Source organism: Apium graveolens, chromosome 7 (genome assembly GCF_009905375.1).
Source record: "Apium graveolens cultivar Ventura chromosome 7, ASM990537v1, whole genome shotgun sequence".
Classification (NCBI taxonomy): Eukaryota; Viridiplantae; Streptophyta; class Magnoliopsida; order Apiales; family Apiaceae; genus Apium; species Apium graveolens.
Genome location: NC_133653.1, coordinates 42,907,251 through 42,913,685, shown reverse-complemented (window position 1 = coordinate 42,913,685; position 6,435 = coordinate 42,907,251). Strand labels below are relative to the sequence as shown.

The 6,435-nt window shown below is 39.5% G+C and overlaps 1 non-coding gene across 1 annotated transcript; it reads right to left on the bottom strand.

The window, feature by feature from the left end:
• Nucleotides 1-3,801: 3,801 nt before the first annotated feature.
• On the bottom strand, nt 3,802-3,908 carry LOC141676238 (small nucleolar RNA R71). Its single transcript, XR_012556838.1, has one exon. It is a non-coding gene; the product is annotated as a small nucleolar RNA R71 (small nucleolar RNA).
• Nucleotides 3,909-6,435: the final 2,527 nt, after the last annotated feature.

The window sequence follows — 6,435 nt, the reverse complement described above, 5'->3', positions numbered from 1 at the left end:
TTCTGATATTAAACTCTGATCCTTTCTAAGTTCTGATATTAAACTCTGATCCTTTACTTGACTTCTTTGTGGATAAAATCTAAAAATAGTCTCATTTTAAATCAGAATATGTTTGGGTAGAATATTAACAGTCAATATCATTAGGGATAGTGGTACACGTAATGCATAGTTTTTTTTACTTGTTACTTGTGCGCATTAAACCCTGACTTACACTTCCAATGACTATTTTTCGTCTTCCCAGTCTAGGGAGACGAGGTAGAATTAATTCTACCTGTCAGCATTAAATTTCTTTACGTCTCCTGGCATTCTTTTGCCTATATAAACGAACACTTCACATCAGCCTATACATCAATTCTTTCCTCGAACACTTACTCTCTTTTCCCTCATATACACAACATCATGGTTAACTACAATATGTTTTTAAACTATGACACCTTCAACATGGAGTTAAGCTGTGAAGCCTGGTAGCAGGAATAACACGTCACTGCCATTCCTGATAAGATATGGGACTCAGTTCCCCAGGAGGTACTCACTCACCTCCTGTTCTTCTATATGGACTACCATCGCCATCTGGAGCGATTGGAGGAGGAAAGGATGGAAGCTCTCCGCCAGCAAGAGTGAATCATCAGACTCGCTATTCTGTTTATCGAGAGTAGGAAGAAGAAATAATTTATTTTCTTCTTCCTGTTTTTCTTCATCATCAGCCTTGCCCTGCTTCTTGAGCTAGGACAAAGGCTATTGATGTTAGGTTTAGAAGCTTAGGACAATCTTGTAAAGCTCTGATGTAATTTAAATTTCATGAATGTATTCTCTTAATATATTACTGGAATTTCTACTTTTTGTAAGTTTTTGTCTCTGAGATATTTGTAATTTAAATGCACTGATAAATCCTGATATATCCATTTTCTGATGACCATTTTAATTTTGATTTAACTTAAGTTCTGATCTTACAATATCAGTACTTGTTTACTTGATTTATTTTGGTCATCCTCACTCGAATTTTTTTTCAGAATATTGGTGTTGCAGTGAAAAATAATTGAATAAGTGGGAACAGTTTAAATATTGAATTAAAACTGATTTACCTCGATTAATGGAATTACTGGGTAAGTGGAACGGTTTTTCCTTGAAAAACTGCAAGTGGGTAAGTAATGATTACTATTTTCCCGTGCCCATTAACTATTCATTATTACTGCATATCTGACAGGTGTCCAACGGTTATATTTTTTTTCAACTATAAGCAAGACAGAGAGAGGATTTTCTAATCTTTTATTCACTTTTACACTTTATCTCTCTTTCTTTGCTTTTACTCTCTCTCATCTCCCGACGTTGGTTTTTCATTCAGACATTTTATCAAACACCTAACAGGCACTCTTAAATCTCAATTATTCTCATGGCACCTAAGGATTTGATCATTGATGGAGCTAAATTTGTTCCAAATAACTATGCTGCAATTCTTGATCATGCTGAAGCTCCGTCTGAGTTGCATTTTGTGCAAGATATTCTTGCACACAGTGAAATTGGGTATGCATTGACCCATCCTTCAACCTTTTCGAGCAAACAAGTTCTGACGTTTTGGCGGACTGGGCACTTTTATAATGGTGGTACACATGGTACTCCCAGTATTGTTTTCAAAGTGGATGATTCTACACATGTGGTAACTCCTAATACAATTCGCAAGGTCCCACATTTACCAGAAGGATGTACTTTTTCAACCCGTAGGAATCAGCTCTTCAAGAGTTAATGGCCAGTTTAGGGTATGAGCAGAGTTTGGCTAAGCTTAGGTGATAAGTGGATTTTATATCCACTTGGAATGCTTTAATACAAGCTTAAATTGGTGTTTTGGACTCAAGTTGTTGGTATTTTGATGTGTTTTTGTGTTATTGCATTTCAGGTATTAGTTAAATGAAGAAAAGAGCTTTTAAAGGAAATATGATGAAAAGTGATCAGAATTGGAATCCAAGGCCATTGTCAAGTTGTAGAGAATCTCAATAGCTTCGCGTGGGCAGTTGAATCGCCTAATTCTGACGAGTAGAACTCAAGTTATGGCCAAAACAATATTCATCAGAATATTTTTCCCAGTCAGTGGCTGAGCGCCCGCTCAGCAGAGCTGAGCGCCCGCTCAGAGAGCTGAGCGCCCGCTTAGGAGAGCTGAGCGGCCGCTCAGGGCGCGGCTGGTCGCTGATTTCGCTGAAAAAGCCTTTTTTGAGTAGAATTTGACGATTTTAAGGGTCCAGGTCCACTAGGGGCGTATATATACTTAAAAAAAAGGGTTTTCATCATCCGGGAAGATTGGGATACCAAGGAGAAGACCTAGAAGCACAGAACAACTCTGAAAAAGAAGATCTTGTTTTCAACTTGTGATTCTTTGAATTAGTTGTAAATTTGGATGCTCGTTTTCGTTCTTGTTGAACCTAGATCTCGTTTATTCGTACTTTGATTATTATTTAGTTTATTAAGACCTTGTTTATACCATGCTTTCATTGGAACCCATGGTGACGATGAGTTCGATTATGGGCTAATCGTTGTCATGGGATTCTAGCGGATTTATTTATGGATTTCAATAGTTAATTGTTTCGATATCTTGGTGTGTGGTGATTGTATGATATCCTAGTATTTGTTGTGCTTATTCGTCTTATGTGCGTAGCTAACATATAAGATAGCGTGTTAATCTCTATTGAAGCGACAGTGAATATAGAGGTTTAGAACTTGCCATGCTAGCATAGGTTCATGTATGTGTATGCATGATTCGTAGGTAACTCTAACCGTTTTACTTGCCCTATGTAATCAAGATAGATAACTTGTGCTTAAACCGTTATGTTGTCAAATTCTATAGACATATAGGGTCTCAATATAATTGGTGCCTATTCAGCTTCTATCTCTTTTGTGGATGTCTGGTAGAATGGTACTCGTGCAATAAAAGTTGGCGTTTATCAGTTTCGTGTTATCTGATTAGTGTCATCACCATCACATGCTAAGGTTAAGAACAATAAGGCTATTGAATGAAGTATTTAATGAAGTTAGGATCCCATGTTGTTATATATAATAATTCAACCTCAATTCTCTTAGTTAATGTTATTTAGTATAATCTCTTAGTTTAATAAAAACCCAATTTGTTATTTGTCTTAGCATTGAGCAATAACCATACATTGTTGCATAGGTGCATAAATTGAACTTAACCTAAACCAGTCTCTGTGGGAACAAATCTGATTTATATCTTATACTACTTGCGAACGCGTATACTTGCGTGAATATTAGCGCGTGTTTTCGCCCTAACAAGTTTTTAGTGCCGCTGCCGGGGACTCGGTGTTAATTTTTAGTTTATGTGCTTGTCATCAGTGGTCGTTAAAGTTCACTGACTCGGATTCTTTTACTTTCACGGTTTATTTGTTTGTGTTTCAGGTACTCATTACGATGGGAGATCCAGCAGCACGAATGAAAGCCTTAATGGATTTTTCTCAACCCAAGATCAATGACATTTAATCTAGCATTGTCCGGCCAGCTATCACAGCTAATACCTTTGAGATCAAGCCTGGCATAATTCAATGGGTACAGACTTTAGTCCAGTTTGGGGGTTCTCCAACGGAAGATCCCAATACACACATTAGGGATTTCATTGAAATATGTGACACCTTCAAGTTCAACGGTATTTCTGAAGATGCTGTGAAGCTGAGACTGTTCCCATTCTCTCTGAAGGACAAGGTTAAGAGCTGGTTACACTCTCTACCGGCTGGTTCGATTACTACTTGGGAAGATCTTGCTCATAAGTTTCTTACTAAATTCTTCCCTATGGCGAAGACAGCTGCACTCAGGAATGCTATTACTCAATTTGCGCAGCAAACGGGAGAATCGCTAAGTGAAGCTTGGGAGCGCTACAAGGAGATGCTTAGAAAGTGTCCTCATCATGGAATTCCTGATTGGATGATCATCACTTGTTTTTACAATGGGTTGGGAGCACAGTCCAGACCCATGCTCGATGCAGCATCAGGCGGAGCATTATGGGCAAAGAGCTATAATGAAGCTTATGATCTAATTGAACTGATGGCTGCTAATGAATATCAGTATCCAACCCAGAGATATCCACAGGGCAAGGTAGCAGGAGTTCTTGAAGTGGATACAACTACGGCTATCACTGCTCAACTAAAGGCGTTGTCTATGAATATCGATTCTCTGGCTAACTATGGTGTTAAGCAGATAATTAGTGTTTGTGAGCTGTGTGCAGGTTCGCATGCGACAGAGCAATGCGCTATATCTAGCGACTCAGCTCAGTTTGTGAGCAACTTTCAGAGATCGCAACAACCAGTTCCAGACACTTATCATCCTGACAACTGGAATCATCCTAACTTCAGCTGGAGCAACAATCAGAATGTGATGCAACAGCCGTTCCAGCCGTTTGGAAATAAGCTGTTCAACTCTCTTGGTTTTCAGCAACAACTCCAACTTCAACAACAAACTTATGATGCAGGTCTATCTTCGAATGAAAAATCTGAATTGGAGGAGTTGAGACTTATGTGCAAAAACCAGGCTCTTATATGCCAAAGCCAGGCTATTTCTATCCAGAATTTGGAGAACCAAATAGGGCAAATTGCGAATGCCTTATTGAATCGACCACCAGGAACGCTTTCTAGTGATATAGAAGCCAATCCAGGAAAGAAGAAAGTTGAAGAACATGTGAACGCCATCACCTTAAGGTCTGGAAAGGTCGCAAGCCCCCAAATTCAGCAAGACGAAGAGCCTGAAAAATCTCAAGATTCAGAAAATGCAGTTGTGGCTAAAGAAGAAGTGCAGAAGGAAGCAGAGGTGGAACCAAGGAAGACTACTGTGGAACACACTCCTCCTGAGGGTAATACAGGGGAGAAGCAGATCTATCCTCCACCTCCTTTTCCTAAAAGGCTGTAGAAGAAAAAGCTGTATAAGCAGTTTGAGAAGTTTCTGGAGGTGTTCAAGAAACTTCATATCAACATACCTTTCGCTGAAGCTCTTGAACAGATGCCTAGCTATGCGAGGTTTATGAAAGGTATTCTCTCTCGGAAAGTGAAGCTCGATGACTTAGAGACCGTTGCTCTAACGGAGGAATGCAGTGCTGTGCTGCAACAGAAGTTGCCTCCGAAGCTTAAAGATCCTGGAAGCTTCACTATTCCTTGCACCATCGGAAACTTATCGTTCGACAAGTGTTTATGTGATTTAGGAGCTAGCATCAATCTGATGCCCTTATCTATCTTCAAGAAGCTTGGTCTGCCTGAGCCGAAACCAACATACATGTCATTGCAACTAGCTGACCGTTCCATCACTTATCCACGAGGTATAGTGGAGGATGTCTTGGTCAAGGTGGATAAACTCTTCTTCCCTGCTGACTTTGTAATTCTTGATTTCGAGGAAGATAAGAAGATTCCCATTATCTTGGGAAGACCATTCTTGGCTACAGGCCGAACTATAATCGATGTGCAAAAAGGAGAGCTTACGATGAAGGTTCATGATCAGAAGGTCACTTTCCATGTGTTCAAGGAAATAAAATTACCCACAGCTAAAGAGGAGTGCTTTAAAGTAGAGCAAATTCAGGTTTTGAATGCACCTCTGTGGAAGAGGAAGTTGGATGTGCCATTCGATTCTCTTGGGTTAGCAGAGCTGAAAATTTCTCAGGAGCGTCTTGAGCCGTCTATTGAAGATGCTCCCACACTTGAGCTCAACCCACTACCAAATCACTTGAGTTATTCATTCTTAGGTGCACCCCCTGACAAGGGGTTGGGATATATCTTTGATGATGTAGAGGGTAGCCGAACGGATCCTACAGTGCCTATAGAGGGTTCTTCTCATGTGCAGCACGTAGTTGATAGGACTGGTGTTGGTGACGAGCAGTACCGGCGAGTAATTAGGTGTATGGAGGCCATGCACGACATTCACCGTCATTTTGCTGAAGATTTGACACATGCTTTCGGTACTATTTTCCGAGACACTAGTGGCGAGGTTGATTGGCCACCTGATCCTCCACCCGAAGAGGGTGATCTTTCCGACGACTAGGTATGCCTGAAATCCTTATTATTACCTTCAATGAGGACATTGAAAATTTTAAGTTTGGGGTGATAATGTAAGGATTAGTAGTGTGTGTCCATATAGATTCATATAGATTTATGTTGCATGTTTAGTTGTAGTTCATTCATATTTTTGTATGATTGTTCATTTAGGACATATTTGTTTATTTTTATGCAATTTCATATAGTTGCATTTGCATGCATATTTAGCATGATCCCTTAAGATGAACTATGATATTTGATAAGTTGATGTTGAGTTCAGTGTGGTGATGATGAATAGAGGGATGTTTAAGTCCTAATGAATTGATTTGCATGCCAGAAACAAATATTTTCACAAAGTCTTATAGGGTTGCTTTTGATCTAGATCATGATCATACTTGTTTGTTGTTGAGATTTAATCACTTGGTTA